Below are 25,328 nucleotides of genomic sequence, written 5' to 3'. Positions count from 1 at the left end.
TCACATTTTTGGTGAGCATTTTAGCACACTGAAGTTTCCTCTCCTCTGTCTTGTAACCAATAGCCATAAAATGCATGGTGCAGTAATGAAAAAGGCAAGATCACAACACGGGATATAATAACACCACTATGGCTATACAATATAAAGTCAGATTGCATAGTGAATGCAGCTGCTGACATTGCATTCAAAGTCTGTGCATCTATGGGAGGGGGAGTTCATAGCTCAGTGGCAAAGCATGCATAGGATCACAGATTCATTTCTGCCATCTCCAGTAGCAGAACAAGGACATATCCTCAGAGAGTTGCTTCTAGTCAGAGTAGGCCAACCTTCGCCCGATATGGTGCCCTCAAAAATAATAATAATAATAATTGGACTCCACCCCTCATCAGCCTTGGCTACTATGGCCAATTGTCAGGATTAATAAGAGTTGTAGTCCAAAACCTATGAAGGATACCAGGTTGGAGAAAGTCTGAGTAGACAATGCTGAGCTAGACAGACCAAAGCTCTGACTCCATGAAAGACAACTTCTTACAACTGTATCCAAATATCAGCATTATACTATGGGTGCTGCTGCTGCTGCAGATTTCCTGCAAACTCCATGCACAATTCTAAATAAGACCTGAACAGCACAATCAGATGTACTTCCTCAGAAGTCCCACTGAGCTCAATGGAACTTACTCAAAGATGTGTGTGTGTACAGAATTTCAGCTTAAGGCTACTATCCGATTTACCAGTGCTTTTAAAAGCAACACACCTGATGCAGCTGTGTCATTTGAGAAAACCAGCAAGATGTGTGAACTCTTGGTAGCCCTTGATGTCCTGATTATTAATGATGTGAGACAGCTCCTGTTCTTCACTCGTCCTGAAAACATGTTGTCAGTCAGAACCCATGAAACCTTTTCCACAGCAATGAAAAAGAAGGCACAAGAGGTCATCAGCTTGCTGAAGTTGAGCAGGTGTGGTTTCTGGTCAGTGCCTGGATAGGTGACCGACTGGAAACCATATATATGCATCCTTGGGTTCCATGTTGGAAGAATCTTAACAGTATCACAAAAACTTTATTAGGATCAACTAAAAGTCACAAAACAGCCAATTAGTTCCTGAGTGTCAAAGGACTACTGCTGAACTGAAGAATGTGAACCAGTGATTGGTGGTGTTTTCATGGGTGAATCCTTTCCTTTAACAAGTGAGGGCTGGGGGTTGCTTTGCCACCTCTTGAAGCAAGGGTTTGGTTGTACTTACCTAGGAGTATATCCCTCCAACTACAAGGGGGCTTCTTTCTGAGTAAACATGCCTAGGATTGCACTGTGAATTGTGGTGTCCTAAGGTGTCATGGGCCAGGAGTCAGCTTCACCTGCTGAACAGCAGCCTGAAGGGGGAGAAGGCAGAGTGACTCCACCTGCAGCTGATCAGCCATCAAGGACACAGAGGAGAAGGTGCTGATGAGAACCAGCTGGCTTCAGCCTTCTGAAGCAGAGTTTCCAGCAGTAGTCAGATGCTGTTAAAAATGCTTGCAGTTTCTGGCCCTGCCTTGCTGCCTTCTGCTTGTCTTGAACCCATGATCATCAGATTCCTTGACCCTTGGACTGCCTGACCCCACAGATTGCTGTTCACCCGACCCTAGGACTGGACCTGACTTTGGACGCTGACTGCCTCCAGGTAAGTACACCTCAGAAACTCTTCTGGTTTTCTGGCCTCCCACTCCACTGAGCTTGAGACTACAACACAAAGGTGATTTGTCTACCGCCTATTTTGTGTGCTTTCAAGCAGGAGTTTAAGACTGATCCTTTATTATGGTCCATATTTCTAAACTAGAGTCCTTAGATTATGTGCCTTTAGTTGATGTTGCTGGTGTCTTGCATTGTGATTTTTTTTTTGCTGCTGGATTTCTTTGTTGTTTTAAGAACTGCTTTTTAGCTTGTTTTATTGCTATTGTTATTTTATTCTGCATGCCGCCTTGGGTATGCATTTGGCATAGAAAGATGGGATATAAATGCAGACACGCATGTGTGCATATGTACATAAGTCCAATTCATCATTTTGAAGAACTACGAAGAGTTGTACTGATGGTTATTTGTGCTTTGTCTTTTTCTAACGTTTATGTACGTATGGACATCCATACATTTTTAATTTTTATATTGGAGGGGTTAATTGGAGGTTGCAATTCACATCTCATGATACAATATATGGTAGAAAGCAAAGTCTCTCTCTAAGTGAGAGCACAGATGGCTGGTTATTTAATGCTGCTCCAAGCATCTTTTTGACTGCTAAAACAGAACCAGTGTTTTACTGCATGTATTTTGAATGAGGAGAAAGAGAGCTTTAAAAAATGTTTCTGGCAATGGAGGGAAGCAACAGAAGGTGAAAAGAGGGCAGAGAACTGTCACCATCACAGCACCTGAGACCAGGGAATATGTGTTAAGTGAGGATAGTGGACTGAAAAAATATGAGACTGTAAGACAGATAACAAAGACTTGCTGCTTTTGTTACTTGGGGTTGTTTTTTTCTTAAATAGCTTGTGTTGCTTGTCAAATCTTCTGATGACACAACCTGCTTTTAAAGTTTACTTTTCATTAGTGAGAGAGGATGAGGGAGAAACCCTGATATATCTATGCATGATGAAAGGAACAGGGCCAGTCTTGGGCTCAGACTTGGGGGAGTGGGTTATTCTCTCCATGTTCCTTTTTCCTCCCAGATCTTCATACTGAATAGGGAGTCTTAGCCATATTTTTCTAAACCTCCTTCCCTCCCCTTCCTATCTGGCCTCCTCGCTGCCACTCCAATATAGAATACTCTTTACACATTTGTAAGAACTTGATCATTTTGTGTAGCAGCGCCTACACATTGGAATTCCCTGCCTATTGATATCAAACAGTCATCTTCACTGTATTCCTTTTGGCACCTGATAAAAAACATTCTTGTTTAATCAAGCCTACCCAGATGCTTGGAAAAGCTGTTGTGAATTTTAAACTGTTTTAATATTTTAACTTCTTGTATGTTTAAATGTATGGCGCATCTCTGTGCGCATGGCAGAAATGGGCAGGGCAGTTGTTTTTGTTTGCATTTTAATGAGAAGTGGCCTAATTTGCAGTTCTTGAACCAGTGTGTGGACCCAAAGCAAGCTATGCTTCTAAATTTGTACTTCTCCAAGTATTGTAATGCAGTTCTGCAAGCAAACAATATATGCAAAATTGTATGCATTAGGGGGAATTGTACACAAAATACATATAAGCACTGGGTAATATCTCACTCAGAATAGTCCCATCATTTTCCTTGACTGCACCCTGCAGGTGATACCCAACATTAGTCATAACTCAATGTATAGCATTATGGTTAGGCCTTAACAGAAAGCTTAATTCTGTGGTATGATAAGCTTAGTGGTTATTAGCACAAATGAGATGCAGCAGATGATCGATTGCTTATTTTCTTGTTTTCTTGTCACTCTGGTAAATTCTTAACAAGCTTTGCTTTTCAGAAATTATTCGCGTCTTGTTGACATAAACACTAACTTCAATACTGCAAGATTATGATGTGTATTGGGCAGATTAGCCAGAACAGCAAAAAAATGCAAGAAAATGGAAATATAATCCCTGTTATTTCTCACCAAGCTAATGAAAGCCTTTTTAATGCAGGCACACAATAGGGTTCAAATCGTCAGAATCTAGAAAATTGTCTACATTAAAAATGTGATATATGAATATATCAAGCGTACCTTCCTTTGTATTTCTGTTTTCCACAGAATAGTCTACAAGATTGGTTTGATAGAGGTACTTTAAACATGCATAACTTCAAGACTTCTTTTTAAAAAAATCTATAAACCATTTCCCCCCTGAAATAAGTCTCCCCAAAAGGCAAACTTCCTCTTTTGGAGATATTACCCTTACATCTTTAGAAATGAACACACAATAGTTCAGATTCAGATCATATCCCCGAACTAGCTCAAAATCTTTTTTTAAAAAACCACATGTTCCCAATTGCTGAATTTGTCAAAAGCTAGGCACCAAGCACTAGTACAATAACTTTCAAAAGAGTGTGATAAAATGAGCTGTGAATGGTACAATTTGACCCCAGATGCCAACTCTTCCAAGATTTCCTTTTTCCACTGCCTCATGTACCCCATTCCATGGCAAAATTCTTAGACCCTTGGAACTGATCACTTTAGAACTATCTTTTAATCCACCACATGGCCAGCAGCCTACGAGGAACTTGCTGCGGCACTAGGTTTTCTATTTTCCGTTCTGCTCCTTTTAATATACTGGAAGCATTTTTACAAAAGGCGAGGCTTAATTAATGCCAGATAAAAACCTGCTCTTTCTTGTGGGGTCTTACACAGCATCTTTCCCTAATGCGATAAATAAATAAATGCGTAGAAAATATTCTGCAAATGGCAAAATATCTGAAAATGAATGTCAGGGAGATTTGAAATTGCCATTTGCAACCGGGCTGGCAGTGTGTTTGCCAATTTACCTTTGATTTCTGAAGAAAACCGAACATCTTGATCTGTTTCAAAATAACTCCTTGTGCTCATGAGATCGGCACAAAGGGCCCTTTTATGTGGGTCAAAGGGATGTTTCCCCCATGCCCATTTAATATGTTGTCTGTGAAGTTCTGTGTGCTGCCCTTAGGGCCATCCACATGCTGGCGATATGCATGTAACTTGCACAGCAAGTTTTCCTTCCTCTCTGAATCACAATGTCTGCAATTCAATCTGCCCCACAATGAAATTGTGTGTGTGTGTGTTTTCCCCTCCACATTTGCCAGGTATGCAGTAAGCTATTGCTCCCCATGAAAAGGGTCTTCAGATGGGGGACACACACTGTAGTAGGAACTTATCATTTATACTGCTTTCATCATGACAATGACTGATGTGGCTCTCCGAGAATATTATATATTTAGAAGTTTAGAAAGGTTCTCCTTTTGCTGGGGGGGGGGGGAGAATGCTTCTTTGTACTTAAGAAGCATATCTCATCATACTCGGTGAACTCCTGAACTAAGTCTTAAATGTTTAAAGAAAGGTCAAAAAGCCAGCCTGCTACAAAAGTGTGCAACTCACACCTGACTAATATCAGAGAATAAAATCATGCAGGGAATAATTTGAGTAAGTTTTTCTTTCCATTTAAACAAAAAGTCATAGATTTTTCCCCCTCTGAATATTTATCACAAAGATATAGCCTTGGAACTGGGGGGGTTCTTAACAAAGCAGAAAGCAAACTTTTGGTTCAGGGAGGAAAGAGAAAAAGTCCATAAGATTCTTCATAAACTTTGGGAGCGTTTCCTCAAAACATGCTTCTCCATTTATACAACAGATCAAGGAAGGCTAGAATCCAATTTCAAATCAAATAACCTCCATATCGATGTGCAGGGTAGTTGACAGTGCACTCTCATCATCTCTGTGCTTTCTGGTGGGTAATGTGCACAATATAACTTAGAGTAGCCATTTGGCAGAAAACTGCTGTAGTCAAATTGAAATAGCCTTTAGTGCCTTGGTTAAAATGGAGAGCCCATAAGATATGCTTGTCATGGGAAGGCGATGCAGGGTTGCGGGGGGGGGGGGGAGTAGTGTGTTTGAATTAAGGTGGGGGATTTGTACTGTTGATGGAACTGCACAGATGTCAGGATCTTATTTAAAAGTGTTAAGGCACAGCACAACACTGAAGCAAAAATTTGTTAGGCTAGTGGGCTAGCGATCAAATATTTCATTGCCGTACTTAGCAGCCACCTGTGAGTCACTTAAACATAACTGTATGCTTCAGGAGGAAAACACAAGCCAGATCTTTGAAAACTGGGCTGTTTCCTGCTGCTCTGAGACCTAGATGGTGAAAAGCGGGATAAGATTGAGAGAGAGAGAGAGAGAGAAATTGCACACATATTTGTATATCAGGAGAAAGAAACACTAAAATGCTAGGGAATTCTTGTGAGAACTTTAAAAAAAAGGGGGGATTTGGCAAATTGAAGTAGAAATGTGGCAAACAAAAAATAAGATTAGAAAAATGAGAAATGAAGAGAAACCAAAATTGACAGATTAACCCATCCCTATTTGCCACATGCTGTGGTAGTAATTGTATAAACAACAGCCAACCCACCGGCCAACCCCCCAATCATACCTTGAGAGTGTAGTACTTCAGAATGTATATGAGATAGGTAGGTTTCAATTTATTTGTTTAGTTAGAAGCCAAAATAGAAGAGAAGGCAAAAACACACACCACCCAAATTGAACCACAAATTTAGCTATTAATTTCCTTCACACAAATGAAGAGATTCTCAAAGTAACATAGTGAGGAACCTGAACATCACAGACCACTAGGGTTGGTCTCCTGACTTTTGAGAGTGGTTTTCCAAGAAGCATGGGATCCCTGCTGTTGGGGAGCCCTTTCTGTGTCCCCATGAGCACGAAGGTGTTTCTTACAGAGCAATTTCAATCTCCGCCTAAAATACCTCAGGATTCTGGTCTAATTGTATCATGACAGAGGTGGTGTTTAATGCGTTGCTTGCAGTGAAGTCAGGGTTTTGTTAAAGACAAGCATGGGGTGGGCCCAATTATATCAAGACCACTGTGCATTAACCCTTCCATCCCATGCCACAACCATTTAAAAAATGCCTCATCCCATACTACAAATAATGATAGAACAATAATTCCCATTTGATTTGCAACTTGATTTTTTCCCCTTATCTCTATATACAGTGATTTTTTCAGGATTGTGGTGGCAGGGGACAGATTAAACCTCGCTATATCAATGTGCATTGGGGGAGGGGTGCCTTTGCGTTACTGTTGAAAATGAACAACCTAACAAGCAACATATTTAATGCAACAAATTGAAGTATAGTATGAAATGTACTTTTGAATAAGAAAGGAAATGGCCTGATGGGTGGGAAATTAAAATATGCTGCTTCTAGGTGGATTTTTTTGACACAGTATACAGAGAAATTGACTTCTCTAGACCATTGGCTCTTTTTGTTAAAACGGTCATTCAAAGGTGCTTTTTATCTTTACATATGGCCCCGCCTGTGAGACCTATTTATTAACCAAATACCCAAACTAGTCTTTGCCTTTTGTATTGAATTCTCTCTAGGACCCTTAGAGGTCCTACCAGCAAACCTCCCACAAAGTAGCTCTAAATCAATAGTTTGCTATACCACATACTGTAGATCTGTACTGTAGTTTCTTCCTACAACCCATAGATACATAAGCCTGATTCTGGCATTTGCCTAAATCTGTGTGAGTGGGGAGGGTGCAGAGGTGTGTAGGCAAGCCCTGCTCAAATGTCCCCAAATGCACCAGGAGGACTCTAAGCATCTTCACCCAAGCTCACTTAGAATCCTGCTTCCATCCTACTCTCTCAATGGGTGAATGCATTAAGTGAAGGGGGGATGTTGGAGGTGGGGTTTGCATGTGTGGCCCTGCCCCTCCCCACTTTTAAACTACAAGGATTTGGGAGGGTGATGAAGACAATATGTGATTGCACTACCCAACCTCTGTGATTCCTCTGTTCTTCCCGCACCCGTTTCTTCACATTCATACACCTGCAGTATGCACCTCGAGTCCATTCTCTTGCAGAATGTGCACAATTTAAAAGGGAAAGCTTTTGTGTGTTCTTGTGGGCTTCAGAAGGTATTCTTCACTACTCCTGAACTCCATGCCCCGTGATAAGCCACAGCGAATAGGTGCAGCAGAAAAAGGAAAGCCCAGGCAAAATGCGGGTGATCCTTGAAGAAGGAAAAATGGTTTATTATCCGATGCGTTTCAGACCTCTTGGGTCCTTCATCGTGGAGTTTCAAATGCAGAAGTTTAATCCTTTTTTTTTTTTACGCTCTCTCCTCTTCCCTTCTGCAACAATACTAAATAGACAGCAGAAGTAAAGAGAAGATGGTGTGACAAAAAATAGAACTTCTGTATTTGAAACCCATTGATGAAGGACCCAGGAGGTCTAAAACGTACTGGATATTTAAAAATAAAATCCAACCTTTCCTTCCTGCTTCCCAATCCCCATGAAAAAACCAGACACAGTGCTGCTTCCTCTGACACTCTCCGCGTCAACGGAAGACAACAAGAGGGTTTGTGGGTCAACTCTCTATATCGCTGCCACAGGCTCTGATTTGGCTCAGCTCCATTAGATATTCAGGCTTTTAAATGCTATTGGATACTCATTGCAACTTTGGAGGATTTCTTTTCTCATGATAGAAATCAGCATCTCATTTTATTTATATTCATTTCCCCAACTTTATTCAGATTCATACAAATTGAAAATCCCATTAGAACAATAATGGCTTTGCAAAGAACACAACCTTAAAAGGAATTCAAATATTTCTAGCACCTTGGAACATGTTAATTTTATAAGATTATTAGCAATAAACTCATTTAATTTGTTAGAATACAGTGTGTGGTAAGTGGCAGTACACAGGTGACAATGTATATTTAACATTCCAGTCCTCAACACTTCACACAGAGATAAATACGTAAATTACAAAGACAGGGATAATCTTGTTGTTGTTGTCTTTCAATTATGTAGGTTAAAATGATCAGCAAGAGACCTTTTCTTGCAAAAAAAGAGTACAGTGGTACCTCTGGTTAAGAACTTAATTTGTTCCAGAGGTCCATTGTAAGAGAAAGTACATAAAGAATTGCTCACAAAGTTGATAAAGAACAAAGTGTCAGTAGATCTAATGGGGTGTCCAGCTTCTCCCTGAAGGAGAGGGGCCACACACTATTTCTTGTTGTATTTTGCTGTTTCATTTTCTGGATATCTATCATAAGCAATGCTATTTCTCTATAAAAAGAGGTACCAGAACCCACCATGAGCACATTCCTCATTCTCTTTGAATGGCAATGGTGCCCATCTGAGAGGTGCCGGAACTGAGTTTCTGCTTGGGGGGGGGGGGAGCCCTTGTCATAAGCAAACACTTCACTTGTGTAGGTAAGCAAAAATATTTTAGAAAGGGGAAACTTTGCTTTTCAGATTGATCTATGCTACAAATATTTCATAGAAACCCCTGAAGAAAACACTGATGAATCGATTTGATTATTGTTGGAGCATGCAAATTTGAGCTGTGTAAATTCAGTTTTGGAATCCGGGAGAACAGTGTGTTACATTTTCAGTGAAGGAATAAAACGTTTCCAGGAGCATCCAAGCTTGAATTTACCGGTTTACATCAGCAGCACTATCCTGGATGATCTTTGTCTGTGTCTAAGAAGGACTGGATAGATACATGGGAGGCATGTATGAGCCAGCTTCTCCTGGTAATAGCTCAGGATGCTCCAAGCATGCTAGTTGATGAGAAGAGGGTGCAATTGAGTCCTGTGCTGATCTCTCCAGGCATGGGAGGCTGGCATGGCATGGGAATGAATTGGGGGCCCCAGTTGTATTACTGAAACACCTTTAAAAATAGAGATAAGCAAGCCATAAGATGAAGTAATATAGCAACTGCCAAGATTCTATATCAATTAATAGGAGTTTATGTCCTATATTCTCACGTTTTAATGTCGATGTATAAAACCCAAAGCTATGCTGTGCCAAATGTTCACATTTGAATATGTTCTGTGCAAAAGGGCTTTGCCCCCCAAGCTGTCCAACCCCTGGTCACAGCGTTTCTGCCTCCTGTGTTTACAGTTGCCATTTCCATGTTTTGCTGCTTTGCCCCCCACTCCACCCCACTCTGGGATTCTTGTAAAGTGGTCCTAGCCAATTTGGGAACATGACATAAGCAAGATGATAACACAGTGCTACACGGCCCTGGACCTGGATGATATCACACAGCGTGACTACATGATGCTATTACAAAGTCAGTTGAGAGTGAGGTCAAGAATCATTGCTTGCCTTAAATTGACATACTAGATGGAGCTTATGCTCAGCAAAGTGAGTATAGGATTGCACACTTAGATTCAGTAATGAGCATCTCTGAACAGTTTTATAATTGAATAAAATAACACCTATTTTACCCACGTTCATATCATATCCTCATTGTTCCATGAAAAAAATGCTTTTATAAACTTGACGGAACAGTTTGGAGATACTTTTGTTTGATTTGATGTCACTTCCATGTCTCTATATCCACCTAATAATGGAATTGGTTTTTAAGTTCATGACTTTTGTTTTCAAGTTTAGTCTCTATCCAGTCATACTAATAACTATGAAATTGTTTCTAGCAGGTCCAGGAGCATTATGTTATACAGTAAGCATAGAGACATTTATTTGACCTTGGCTATTCTCCTCGAAATAGTTTTTTTTAATGGGTGGAACCACTGGAAAAAATGGCAAGAAAATAAGGGCCAAATATGACCCTTGGATGAGCATGTGAAATTTTCAAAGGGCATTAATGGAACTAAATTTTCTTGTTTAAAAGAAAACTGTCATCCTTAGGGAAGAATCTGAAGTTCTGAGATTTATAAGCTTAACAAGTATTAGATTTGGAAGACTCATTAAAACTTGTTTGAACTATCTCTGTGTGTTCCCTTTATAATTTCTCCCCGTTAAAGCAGCTGATCTGAAACCAAACAAATCTCAGTGATGCACAGGACATTTCCCATGTTAAACTGAAGCTCAGAATTAGGTGGGGAAATGTATGGCCTGCGATGAAATCTATTTTAGACAAAGCCTTCCAATAAAGAGTTGGGGGGGGGGACTCTCTCCCAACTGTTTCAGAACCTCATTTATTGCTACAGTGCATTCATTACAATTCATTACAATTTTTAAAAGACATTAATATCTTAAGTCTGTGATTGTAACAATTTAGATAACAGCCCATGTACAAGAAACCAGATCTGCTGTTTAGTACCATATGGCTCCAAGGTAGGCAGCCAAGAACATGGCATCTCTGTGAGTGACAGGATCCATGGTTCCAAGACGGATCCTTAAGTTAAAGATCAAAAATTTCTGAGCCTATCCATGGGGGATTAGATTCTTTGGAAATGTATCAAGCTTCCCGTCAATGTCATGGCAAGGGTTGCCTCAGCAGGCAGCTTAGGGCGTGTCATTTTAGGGGAGTGAAACTAAATTCTTGCGTCGCAGCAGCTTTGGGAATGGCCTCAAATCTAACGGTAAAGGCTGCCTCTTTATCATTTTCCCTGAAATGATTTTTTTCAAGAAGAGGTGTGTGTGTGTGTGTGTGTGTGTGTGTGTGTGTGTGTGTGATTTACTGCATTCAGTCGGAACTCTTAATGCAGGAAGACGAGGTGGCAGTAGGCCTACCACATCTCCTTTTCAGTTCCATGTGCCCTGAATTTTCCTCACTTGTCCTGCTCTATCTGGCATGAGGGTCCATGTGTTTCAGTGACCAGGCTCTTCTCATTATTGAGTTGCAGTTGCAATGACTGCTTGCTGTATGAATCGTCCTAGCCAAAACTGTGAGTAGCTTGCACAGTCTGAGTATGTTCTTCCATTTTGTCCTGATCGAGTCTCCCTCTGAGACACCATTCCTCAGTTGGAGTTTTCCCATTCGTCAAATAAAAAAAGCATAGATGGCCACATTGGTCCATAGGGATGGACGCGCGCGCGCACACCCACCCACCCACCCACACCCATGATTGTTGATTTGTCCCAGCAGCCTTGGTGCAACTCATTAATACCTAACAGAGGCTGATCTCATTTTAACTGAAACTGTATTCCAGACTGGGAGCTTTGTATTCCTAACAGGTCATTGGAAACGAGTTTTTGGGGTGTGTTTTTTTAACTTACTGAATTTTCCACTGAAAGGGTAAATCCTGAAATACAGGATAGCATTTTAATGCCAATGACATTGTGTGGAAACTGCAAAACAAAAAACCCTGCTTGTATCAGGAACACCCCTATAGTATGAACATCAATCAGGAAGCACCCCAAGTCTCCATCTTGGACTATTACAATTGCAGACTTTGTGGCTTTAACTTCAGGCCAGGTTGTATTTTTTTTCTCCCCTCCCTGCTCTGCTTGACATTCAGCCTTATAAAAAGTTTCTGGAGTACTCAAAAGCTTGCCCGCTCTTTCATTCAACCCCATACGCACATTTAACAATATTTGGAAAAAGAATTAAGTTTGCTTCCCCACCCACCCCAAATCCGAAGAATGGGCATGTACATTATCTTAACAGTTGACTTAAATCTTCCTTGTTAATAGTAAACAGTAGTATTTAACAGATTGCATGTCATCTTTAGCATGGCACCATGTTGGCTGCAGGAAAGGCAAGGTCACTTCTGCTTGATTCTTGCATTGGAAACCTGCATTAAAAAAAAAGTATGGGTTGTGGGTTTTTTAAAAAAAATAAAAACAACAACTTTGTCTGCAGCAAGATCCGGAGCTAGTTGTTCAGTATATGACATTTTTCTTTTCTGAGTCAAAATTGAACCAATGCCCAGCATTGCTTAAAGGTGTTAATTGCTAGATTGGATATAAAAATGAAGGTTGTGACCCCTTATGGTAATTAAATATCCTATGGCAATGTTCCCAAGAAAAAGGAAGCTAACCATGCTTTTCTGGCTCAATTCTATACGTAGGGTTATCTAATCCTATAACAGCTTCACTGCAGATGATCTAATTTGAAGTGCTTGTGGTATGATTGCTACATTGCAGAAGATTCAGATGACTGTTTCCTCCACCTCTGCATTTATTAAGAAAGGCGATTGGGGGTCACCTGAGATGAGCAATGAGTCTCACATGTGATTGCCTGAATTAGCTCTCAGCTGCACACATAAACTAGTGTTTACTTTTAAATGTAGCGCCAGTGCCTAAGGGCAAGGTAGGTCCATTATTATGTAGTCCTACCCCTATCTACTCAGAGGTAAGCTCCACTGAGTTCAGTGAGACTTACTCACTGATAAGTATCTACAGGACTGCAGCCTTATTGCTTATATATTTTTGCACTCTATATGGTACAAAGTGCATTTTAGAACTTAAATAGATAAAATACAATAGCCAACCATGAATGGGAACAAGGTGCACATCCTCTCTTTTTAAAAAAAATACATTAAAAAGACCCTTTAAGCGACTTACATATTATATGTAATATTTGTAATAAAATGCCAATGAAAACAAACTTAAAAACAGGAAGACATGACATAATTTATCAAAATATAGATAAAATCAACTGTTTTAAAAACAACTATACCTAAGGAAATCTTTTACAAATTTCCTTGTAAGCTTGATCCTTAAATTCCCAATTACTGTACTTGTTGTTCATAACAACAGGCTATGCTCCTCTGATCACTGGGATAGCCTTCCCACAGTGATGCATGCTCATGCCTTGGTTACTACAATGCCCTGTACAGGGGACTTCCCTTAGAGATGATCCATTTTCATGTACTATTTTGTTTTCACCATTTTATTGGAAACCATCTTGGAATTGCAGTAGGACAAAGGACAGCTTATAAATAAGGTAAATGAATAAGTAAGAAGAGGAACGTTTATCCTATGCACCAATACGCCTGCAATTCCAGGCTGCATTCCCAGGGATCCTGGACCCGTTATCAAGTACAGTGGTACCACGGGTTAAGAACTTAATTCGTTCCGGAGGTCCGTTCTTAACCTGAAGCACCACTTTAGCTAACGGGGCCTCCTGCTGCCACCGTGCTGCCGGAGCACGATTTCTGTTCTCATCCTGAAGCAAAGTTCTTAACCCGAGGTACTATTTCTGGTTTAGTGGAGTCTGTCACCTGAAGCGTATGTAACCTGAAGCGTATGTAACCCAAGGTACCACTGTACATCCTTTTTCATAAACCTTGAACACAACAGGCAACAGGAAATATGTAGTGAAGACAAACCATATGTTTGCTTGTTGTTGTTTTTTTGCATTTGAAAACTAATTCAAAGATTTGAAAGTAAGGGTCAGAGTAGATGCTACAAATGCTACAAATGTATCAAATCTCAAACAGGGTTGTTTATTAAGAAAATGGAGAGAAGCCTCGTGAAGCTGCACGAAGTAGGAAAGCAAAGGGTGCTTAAATATTTCTGGTGCTGGTCAGCTTCCAACTCAAAATACCCTCAAGCTGCTTTTCTCCTGCTGGTGTTCCAGAAGTGTAATGTACCCTGCAAAACAAGCATCTGGAACCCGGCGCAATGAAGATCAGCTTTCTGGGGGGGAGTGATTTTGAGCAGAAAAATGATCAGCAGGGAAAGAGTTAAGCGCCCCTCCTCCCAGCACAGCTTAGAATTGTTGCTTAGTGCCAACCCAATTGTCTACCTGTCTGCCCAGAAGGAAGTCCTTGGCTTACTCTTAGGCAAGTGAGTATAGAATTGTAGCCTAAGGCTCCTTTCCATTTATTTATTTTTTCTAAAGAAACAACCTGAGCTTTGTTACATGCATTTCTGTGTAACATCTGGTTTGCCCCATAGACAATAATAAGAGCAGGTTTAATTCTAACTTTTCAAGCCTTTTCTAAGTGCTTGATATTTTAACCTCAGAACTGCATTAATGCTGGAGGGGGAAAGAACTACATACAAAGGTTATCTCCATGGTGATTGTTTTTGTGTTTTCGTACTATACTTTTAACATATGAAAATCTTGTAAATAAGGAAAATAGATCAATAGAAAAATAAATGCAGTCATTCTCCCCCCCCTCCACCCCCCACAAATGAATTATGAAAAGAAATCAGATATATGGGGCAGGTTTAAGTGAAGACAGAAAGAAATTGCTGGCATTAAACATTGGCTATAGAGAGAAATATATAAGGAACATTTTATCTTTCTAAAAATATATCTTTCCTGGTTCCAGTGTAATATGCAGTGGGAGAGGTTAGCAGCCCTTTAAAGTGGATTTCAAAACTCTGTGAATTAACAGTGCAATCCTATGTATGTTCCAGTTTTAATAGATTTGTTCGCTTGCCAAAATCTAACATACTCAAACATGGTGGGAAATAATCATTTCAGACTTAAAAGAAAAAAAATAGATTCATGGGTAAAATTTTGATCTCTCCTTTCCTTGCTTAAAGCCGCAACCTTAAACACACTTGCTAAGAGAAAGCCCCATTGAATGCAATGGGACTTACAAGCGTAGGATTAGGTTGCATGAGTTATTTATTCTAAATAATACAATGTTTAAACCAAGAATTATTTGGGGGGAAATGATCTCACACTGAAACTAGATTTTTATATGGCACTCTCATGTTTTTCAAGTCCCCCATACATCACAGGCTAGATTGAAATAGAGCTGATAGACAATTTAAAGAGAAGAATTTCATTGGTGTTCTCAGCAACACTTAGGCATGAAGGACCACATGTGAGGTAAGCCCATCACCAGCAGAAGGTTTTCTCTTTCAGGCTCTGGAGAGTATATGTGACATTCCATTAGAATGTTTGCATTTTCGTTATTTATTATCTCAGAGATACAGTGTTATTTCTTGTAGGACTGCAAAGTCAATTCAATCTGGATGACAACTCAGGCTGTGTCTGCACTGTAGGGTATCCCTCTTATGTATTATATTGTTTTGGTTTACAGACCATAGCAGCATATCAGCCATTCATCAATTGCTCTGTCCTTGGCTTTGTATCTCATCGCTGTTTACTTTTCACCCCGCTTCAAATAGTTTGCGTGGTTGTGTCAGAATTTCACACCTCTTATGATAGGTGGCCAAAGTTTGTCTCTCATCCTCCTCAATCAACTTGCAAAAATAAACACTCTCACAGATCAGTTGTAGAATTTGCACATATTCCAGTGAACAACGTGTTGCGTTTGGATAGGAGTCAAAATCTCTGCTGTGCTACACAGCCTAGATTGCCTCCAAAGTTTGTTGTGAGGAAACATGAAATGAAGGCTCAGGTCCAAAGACAAGGGTGAGGGGGGCGTGTTGTCACTTTTATATACAACCCCCCCCCATATACCTGCAGTCTTTTGTACCCACTGGAAAACTGATGTTCCAAATACCCCGATAGCTTCCCCTCCTCTCTTCTTGCTCCCGCTGCTTGAAATGTAAGCCATACCAGAGGCTTTTAAAAAGGGAATATAAATAAATAAGAGAAGCACTCTGTGGGTTCTAAGAGAAGAATAGATCATAGGTAGAGAAGACCAGATTACAGCAGTCATGAAATAAGCTGCTATGATAGATTACAACAAATGTAGAAAGGAAAAAAATATGTGCTTGATAAAGCATAGAAGTAAAAAGAAAGTGATTGCTGTTCTTTATAAAAATTCAAATACAACCACACATTTTTCTTCCTATTTTTCCTTCTTTCTGAGAGACCAAATGCATTTTCAGCTGACTAACAGAGTTATTGCAACTCTGGAACGCTGCATTCTAGAGCAGGTCTGCCTTTCCTCTATTTCAGAGGAGTAAATCTTCAGACAATAAAAGGTCTCTATTTCCTTGTCAACCTCACCAACAGGAAATGATGCAGACTATCTTGCGAAATCCCACATTTCGTGGCCTAGCCACTACTATGGCGTCAGTGCATAACTTTGTAGTGTTAAGTATCAGCCACATGGCCATCTCTTCCCACAATTTCAGTGGCTGCAGGCTCCTACCCATTTGAGCAGGAGAAAGTTGAAGCTAAGCAACTTTTCAGGCCCATTGGGTGGGGATGATGGATTATGTCCCTGCTGAGAAACAAATAAAAAGTAGGTTTGTCAAGTGACCAAAATTTCTATTTTATTTTTTTTGCTTCTCCAAGTCAATTAGCTACGATGCTTTAACTGATTCTTCAATCAATTGAACACTTTAAAAGCTCAATACTATAGACTTTCATTATAGCCCCTGCAATGTTCCTTCCATAGATCAAGAGGAGATTTTTCCCCCTTTTCCTTTTGGACACCTTTACATAGCATTTAAAAGTCCACTCCATTTCCCCCCAGTAGTTCTACCATACTGGAATCAGCAGTGGTTCCAATCCAAACGTCTTTCTCTTTGAAAGCTAAACCTCGTCAGGCAGCCATGAAAGATTCTGATAGTCCTCATTGTAACTAATTGTTAGTACTTAAGTTGGTTTAATAAAAACAACAACACTCTGCTTGGACCACTTCACTGTGGTCACTTCCAGACTACATGCTTATTGAGCATTCATCTTGATTTGTTTGTTTGGAGGTTATACAATGATGCATTAAGCAACTGTTATCCCACAGAGCCTAGGGCTTGCCGATCAGAAGGTCAGCAGTTCGAATCCCCACAACGGGGTGAGCTCTTGTTGCTCCTGCCAACCTAGCAGTTCGAAAGCATGAAGTGCAAGCTCCAGCGGGAAGGTAAATGGCATTTCCGTGCGCTGCTCTGGTTCGCCAGAAGCGGCTTAGTCATGCTGGCCACATGACCCGGAAGCTGTACGCCAGTTCCCTTGGCCAGTAAAGCAAGATGAGTGCCACAACCCCAGAGTCGTCTGCGATTGGACCTAACCTTTACCTTTACCCCACATTTTCCAGTGCATTTTCCTGTCAGTTTCCTTACAGCAAATAGTCCCGGGGGCGGGGGCATACCAAATCAGCTTTCATTCTGCAACATGGGCCTGTATGCGATTGAATCTCACATGAAAACAGCAATTGTCTATAAATGCCCTATATTTTCTCCTGGATCCCTGGAGAATTGTATACCTTAATGCAGCATTTCTTGAATTGGCATACAGTTCTCTCTTCCCCAGTTGTCTGATGTGGTAGAAAGATGTTTCTTAGCAAAAGGCAGGTAAAGGCCGAGACTCAATGTGGCGCTCCTACAGTTGACAGGAGTTGGTGTCCAACAACTTCTGGAAAGGCACCGTTTTCCCATCCTTGCTCTAGCATGTATGTGTGTCTTCACCCTGTGTCTTAGTCATATTGTTTTCACGGAAGTACTTTATTACTTCAAAAGATGCAGAGAGACAGCGGCAGAAAGAGGAACTTCTGCTTTTATTCCTTAAGAATGTCCAGAGCCACTCTGGGAAACATGCCATTGGAGATACCTGATGCTGTAGATATCATAGCCTAGAAGAGTCAAGCTGCCCGAGATTATTTTATTTCTTTTTTATTATTATTTCAGGTATTTATATACCACCCTTTCATAATATTCTTGGTTTACAGTAAAACTATATCAAAATAAAAAGTAAATAAAAAAAACTATGAACTACTATAAAACAACGACAAATAAGATGGCAAAACCCATTAATTTATTTTCTGGGTATGTACCCCACCCTTCAGTAGAAAACATATATAGCACCTTTTAGTATAGAAGAGAAACCCAGTGGGCAGGGCAATTATCTACCAGTGGTTTCTTTCCCTGCTGACCTTGTAGGATCTATGCTTGTGCTGGGGGAACCTGTGGCCCTCCAGATGTTGTTGGACTTCATCTCCCATCAGTCCCAGCCAGCGTGGCCAATGGCCAGGGATAATGGGAGTTGTAGTGCAGCAACATCTGGTTTAAGGACTAAAACATACATGGAGACAAAACAAGTAGTATTTTTCTGCAAAGTTCTTACTAAGCATGAACAAATCTAAAGCCTGCAATGACAAAAGAGGCGTTAAAATCCATTTCTTAACAACAGCAAAAATAAGCCACATTTATTTGAGATGGAGTCTTAGGTTCTCAGATTCTTGGTTACCCTATAGGCAAAGGTTGCTTTCAACATTTCCTTGTGCATTCCAGCTTCTTGTCATTAGTAAGGAGCTAACCAAGATTAAAGACTAGATATTTGAGCTATGTTTTTCTCTGTGGAGAGAGGAAAATTGGGGGGGGGGGGCTGAATAAAATGAGAAATTCAGAGTAGCGGGGGTGGGGTGTGACTTTGATTTAGCAAGTACAGAAGAGTGATAGGAAGGGTATTTGCTATGTGACTGTGCACTTTTTGCTTTGGCATGGGCAATAAATGAGCCAAGAAATAAACTTATATTTACAATCACAGAAATGGGCAGGGGGGAGCTACAGGGAGGAACAATTATCATACCGGTGGAAACAGTTTGCTCTTGTATTTCCAGACAAGCTGCTGTGGCCCTCATCATGTGTAAGTCTGCTTGGAAGCCAGGTTAATATATATATATTCCCATTATTGGAACTGTGCACAGCCCTAGCTGTCCCTAAATGGCAAGAAATAAGCAAGGAAGAGAGAGAGAGAGAGAGAAAGAAGCATCAGTGGCAAATTGGAATCCAAGGCCTTTTGTGCTTGTTAAATGGTGGAATGATTATAATTGGAAAAAGTGATGTGCATTAGTTCTGAGTGAATGTACAAGAAATGACAAGCGTGTAACTTAATGATTACTCCACAACACTCAGAACGGCCTCCGAGTCTTGCACGGAGCGGTTCAGCCCTACAGCAAAGAAAATGGCATACCTTCCACCGCTATTCATGGACATCCTCCACAGGTCACATGGAAATAACCCCGAAGTGATAAGTCTTAGTTTAGGAAGTCTGCTACTTAAGCTTGTATAAGTCATTGTGACAGAAGGTGGTGTGTGTGTGTGTGTGTGTGTGCGTGCGCATGCACGCCTGCAAACCATTGTGTCTGTTAGCAACAACTGGGCAGAGTCTTGTTTTAAATGAAACAATACACTGTGTGTTTAATCTCATGGGCAGCGAGGTATCAGAAATGCTGTAGATCATATTTCTATGATTTATTGGTGAGAGCCTTTCCCTGGTGGTGTTCTTCCTTTCCCCTCTCCACTGCACGATCACGGGTACAATTTTAGAAGAATAACACTGGCCAAAGCTGCTCCGATAAATTAACATAAGCCTTTCAAAGGGATGAAAAATAGAGCATCGTTGTGCAAAAGTGTCACAGGCATAACGCTTGTAGATTGCATACATATATATATTTCATTCATACCATTTTTTTTCCCTATATGGGAGAAACAGAATATAACGAGCCCTTTGCTCATTCTGGCCACCCCGCCTTTCTTTTATGTACTTGGAAACCCAGGCAAGGAAAGAATTGTAATGGTTTGTTTTTAAGGTGAAAGTAGTATTCTGTGCCCAGCCTCATTTACAAACTCAGGGTTAAGTGCTCAATGAAAACACATATAGTTCATAAATCTGAGCTCAAAGTAGCAGGCAATGTGTCAAGGGGCCATAATCTCCAGAGACAGGGTTTGGATTTTTTTTATTATTATTATTTAATTCTCACAACAGGAACCTTGGCAGGGTCAGAGTTTCACAGGATCTGGGTAAAGTCAAAGCTTTACGCTGAGCAAACCATCTTATGGAATCTTGCACTGTGTGAGGTATCGCTAATCCGCCGATGAGGCCAAGCAGCGTGCAACCGCGAAGCGCCCACAGTGGGGAGCGAACTTTAAGGCGCATGGAAACTTGTGTGCAGACATGGAAGAGTTCTGTATGCAGATTCTTTTAGAACTCTGTGTGAATACTGGAAATATTGTGTGGGGTGGTGGTGGGGTGGGTGGGTGGGAATCCTGCCTTCACTGATATAGCTGAAGTACAGAAATAACAGATCCTCAGTATGCCTCTAGGTGGCACACAATGAGCTGCAGAGCAAAAAGCCACCCAGGTGTAGATGACAAGTTTGATGGCGTTACCCTTGACTTCCAAAATTCTCTTCATACTTGTAAAAGGCTTCAGAAGATGAATTGCTGACAGCTCACTGAGGCAAATGCACTAGATGCATGAGATGAGCAGGGGGTGGCCCAAATTCAAGTGGTAAAAATCTGCCCATGGACCACTGCCCCAAATTCTCAGAGATTCAAGGTGGGAGAGGTGGAGGCCATCAAAGAGGGGAAAGGGCAGCAGACGACCCAAATAGTTAAGCAAGTGGAGCAGCTTCTGTATGAGGACACGTTACAACATTTGGGGCTTTTTAGTTTAGAGAAAATGCGAGTAAGACGGGACACAATAGGAGTGTTGAATGCCCTATTATAATTGCTCAGCCTCTGAGAGAAGCCTGTACCTTCATTGCATTAAGGCATTACAGAGGAAATTAGAACTTGATAAAACAAAGGAGGCTGCTTCAAACTTGTCAATAGCTCAGAAGAGCATGAGACTCTTAACCTCAGCCTCGGGGGGTTGGACTAGATGGTCCTCATGGTCCCTTCCAACTCTATGATTTCTAGCCCCCTGCTTGCCACAGCACAGCTACTGTATATAAGCAAAGGGGTTCATGAACACAGCGGCCTGCTCCACAATGCACTGCAGCCTCCATTTGTTTCAATGGGCCTGCCTAGGGCTCCATTTCAGCAGCACACCTTCAGTTTGGTAGTCTGCCCTTCCATGAGCGCAGAGCTTCACTTGCGGAAGGAATCGCTTTGCTTGGTTGAACCCTAGAGAGAAAGCTTTGGTCCTTTTCCTTTCTTTTCTATTACAGATGTATTTGAAGCTATGATTTAGTCTGGAAGAGATGCTAATAAGAAAAAGGCTTTTAATTTAATTTTTTTTAAGGAGAAAAGTCTTGACAGTTGGGAAGGAGATTATATTATGAGGTCTGTCATGCAGGTAATATCCTGTATATCGAGACTAATCACCCATTTATAGTTAAAACAAGAGGTGTTAAGGGTATAGTGAATCACAGTCTAATGATTAGTGATAAAAATCACCTAGGTAATGGAACTGGTATTGAGAAACAGATTTTTAGGCAAAAATGATTATCATGTGAGATTGATTAAAAGGATAATTGTGGAACAACGTAACCTTTCCTATCATTATGGGCTTGGAGTTGCTTAAGACCATTTCTCATAATGGTCCAATGGTCCTATATTGTAAGAAGATTGACCAGTGATTAGAAAGATATTTATTGCTTCCCATAATGTGAGGCGCTATCACATCCATACAGTGTAGGTATCATATATCTTCATCAGAAGTTAAAGTTAGAAGTTAGAACTTGGATCCATAAAACCAATGCAGGTTTCTAATTTCAAAATAAAATAAAAGCCTAGAGCAGGGAAGGGGACTCAGTGGCCCCTCAGATGTTGTTGGTCCCCAGCCAGCATGGCCAATGGTTAAGAATGATGGGAACTGTGACAACATCTGGAAGTCTACAGGTCTCCTAACCCTGGCATAGAACAATGTAATAAAATATCATAGGGAGTTTTCAGCATATTCATTGCAAGATCCTTTGGGATGCTTGCTAGATTTTTACTTGTTTGTATAGAAAAATGTATAGACCACTTAGGCAGGAAAAATTCTAAGCAGTGTACATTAGTAGTGAGTAAAACAGTAAAATAGTAAACAGGTGAGTAAAACACAGGTGTCTCCCCAAGAACATCTCAGGAGACTAAAAAGTAGAGTACATAGAGATTAAAATGGAAAAAAATTTTTGGTGACACATGTAGGAAAATCTGAGCACAAAAAACCAACCCAACATGCACACGGTCAATGTAAGCAAGTGTTTATTTTGTTCTGTACTTTTCCCCAGAGCATGCGCAGAGGGATCTTACTAGAAAAAAACATGACCCTCCCTTAAAAGATGCAGTCTTACAGTTCATGGGCATTATTATAAGCTATTTTCTAAGCTATGTATATATTGACATCAGTTCTTACCAATTCCATACTAAATCCAACCAGTTTCTGGAAGAAAACCACCCTTCCACCACAGTGGAACAGCTAAGCATGTTGAGAGTGCTACCTGATCAATTTATTTTGTGATTCATCTTCACTGCATCCTAGATCAGGGTTCATCATCATCCCAACGTATCATCTACATGCATTAAGGTGAGAATTGTTCCATATTCAGTTGGGTGTTCATACAGACTCATGGCAACTTTTTTATTATTTCCTTTAATGGAGGAATTGGATAACAGAAAAGTTTTATTTAAATGGCTATCAAATTATTCTAAGAAGGACTTAAATTCTTCTGCTTATATATTCAAAAGGTAGTGGATTCTAAAATAGGTGTGCGTATTTGCAAAAAGCTGTGAAAAATGTCACTCAAAGGTAGACTCTTGAAGGAATAATCCTTTATGCCGATTCCCTAAGTGATAACTTTGTAGAACCTTGATAATTTTGGAATGCCTTTCAGTGTGAAAACTAACAGCTCATAATATTGATATTTCTTTTTAAAATACACATCTTAAACTAATCCTTCCTCGGGGACCTGGAAGAATGCTAGCCATTTTTGGAATATGAATGTAAAAATATATTTATATTTTTCTTCCACACTTCCATCCAGACTAACCTGGTAGATCAAGAGTGAGGAAGCTTTTCAGACTGAGGGCCACTTTTCCTTTTCAGCAACCTTATGGGGGCCACATGCCAGTTATGAATTTTACCTTTTAACAGTAGGCTAAGTTTCTAAATATGCTCTTGCATTCATCTCTTTCCTCCAGACAGACAAACTTAGAAGCATTATTGGAGTTTAAAGGCATATTTCAGCCAGGCAAAAACACTCAAGGTGTGAAGCAGGGCTGGCGAGGGGAGTGTCCCCCTGGGAGAATCCCAAGGGCCTGAAAGAAAGGCATGAAGGGTGGCAGTCAGCCCCCAGGCCTGAAATTCCTCACCCTCCTTTGGTAGGTCTTGGGGGGCTTTATCATGCTAGGTTCAAACAGCAGGCAAACAAGGAGTAGTTGAGCAGTGAAGGAGGAGGAGCAAGGGTGCCGAACCTGAATGCTTCTCAATTTCTTATTTTTTTGCAAGCAGAGTGCTTGAAAGTTTCTGGGGGTCTTGGTAGACAACTTTTTTTGTTTTCCTATGAATTAAAGCACATAGATAATGTATTTCAGTGAGCATAGTCTTGCCTTTCTAATGTGCTTGAGCGTGTTTGTGGATCAGCTATGAAGAAAAATGCAACAGCATTCCCCACCCCAGTGCCGACATCATTGTTAAAACCAGTGCCATATATAATGAAAGATCATGGTCAGGCTGCTGAGAAGGGATCCTTTAATTGATGGATTTTCCAGGTGCAAAATTATAATCTCTCATTTTAGTTTATAATGTATATATTTATTGATTTTATTGATTTTGGTTTGTTAAAAACACATTTTTAACATTGTTATTGACAAATTTATGTATATTTTGCGGTCTTTGTAAAGAGCTTGGAGACTTTATTTACAGTTAAACAGTATACACATTTTGTTAGGTAAAACAAAATAAAATAAATGGATTGCACCAGAACTGTATTATGTAAATCACAGCCTTGTTAGCCTGTTCAGTAATTCCAACATCACTTTGATCTCCATCACACACAAAAGCAGCTGAATGCAGGGCAAAATACAGATATTTCTGCAACTTTTTCCACAGAGCACTTGAATGGAGCTCATGGACACAGAGATCCACAGACCAGTGTATGAAAACCACTGGCCTAAGCCACTGGTTGATAACCTTGATGCCATTTGAGTCATATAAACCAGAATCACAAAGACCATTCTCACAATATGCATCTTAAGAACTGCTGCTTGAGATTTTGGAACAGAACTGCAATTTAGTTTTTCCACTGTCCAAAGCACATATCTATTAAAATTGTTTTTGGGTGTCCCTTCATTTGCACTGGGTAAAGGACTTAGGGTAAAAAGATTTTAGAAAAAGGATTTGACCTGAGCTTTTGCGCAGTCAGTTCACTTCCTTGAACTTCTGGCCTAGCTGAAGGATGACAAGGATCCCTTCCACCCAAGTCTTGAGAACTTCCATGAGTCGTAGCTTGTGGCTAGCTAGCTCAGGCACTATACTTCTCCTTAACAGTGCAGCTCCCTTGAGCAGTGCTTGGTCCTTTCACATCCAGGAGCTCAGATGAAAAAATACAGACATGCTTTTACTGTGTGACTTGCCTACCCCTTTGATGAAACATTCTCACCAGTTGAAAACACCAATTTCAACATGAAAAATTGAAGCTCACAAAAACTCAACTCTACTTGAGATTTGTGCAGAGACCTTAGCACCGTAATATCGAAGCAGTACACTGCAGAACAAGGCTTTGCCAGTCTCTTTATGCTAAACCCTTGAAAGAAGAGAGAAATCTGGATGCTGCTTCCAATCATTATAATTCAGGGAAGTTTTTGAAATAATCTGTTGTTCACACAGGATTTCTCACTCGCCACCCTCCACCCTGCGTAGTAACTTAGAAAAAGAATGGAGGAAGTAAAGGTCACAGTGGTTCCTGACAGCAGGTTGGGGCCCAGAGACATGCATTCATAGGAATATAAGAAATTGCCACGGAGAGAGAAACCAGTGGTCCACCTAAGCTCAATATTGCCTGCACTGATTAGCTGTGGCTCTCCAGGGTTTCGGACAAGGGACATTCCCAACCCTACCTGGGAAATCCTCTGTCTTTACGATATGGAAACAATGGAAGTTCAAGAATAGCTTGAGTATTATTTTCAATCTGAAAAGAAGAAGAAAAAAGATATATTCATAATGAAGTTGGGGGGCTTTTTAAAGCACCTTCGATTCTCAAAGGTTTTTCTAGGAGAGGAACTTTCCACTTCAAATGTACTTTATAAAGGAGACATTGTCTCTAAAGGCATTGTTGTGTAGTTTTGTTTCTTTTCAGAGAACATTAACCACAAGAATTCAAAAGAAATTTACATATGAATCTGGCCTGA

General features: G+C 40.4%; 1 long non-coding RNA gene across 3 annotated transcripts in view; it reads left to right on the top strand.

Annotated features, from left to right (window-relative positions):
* The window catches only part of LOC310745362, a 409,990-nt gene that overhangs the window by 311,647 nt on the left and 73,015 nt on the right, over positions 1 to 25,328 (top strand). For 2 of the 3 annotated variants that reach the window (XR_014540090.1, XR_014540091.1), the window contains exon 3: positions 1,603 to 1,659. The exons of the other annotated variant lie outside the window; for it this stretch is intronic. This is a non-coding gene — a long non-coding RNA (uncharacterized lncRNA). The remainder of the gene's footprint in view (positions 1 to 1,602; positions 1,660 to 25,328) is intronic. 3 annotated transcript variants of the gene reach the window in all.

This window comes from Podarcis filfolensis, assembly GCF_964270895.1.
Source record: "Podarcis filfolensis genome assembly, chromosome: 1".
In the NCBI taxonomy this organism is placed as follows: Eukaryota; Metazoa; Chordata; class Lepidosauria; order Squamata; family Lacertidae; genus Podarcis; species Podarcis filfolensis.
This window is presented reverse-complemented; position numbering and strand designations above follow the sequence as displayed.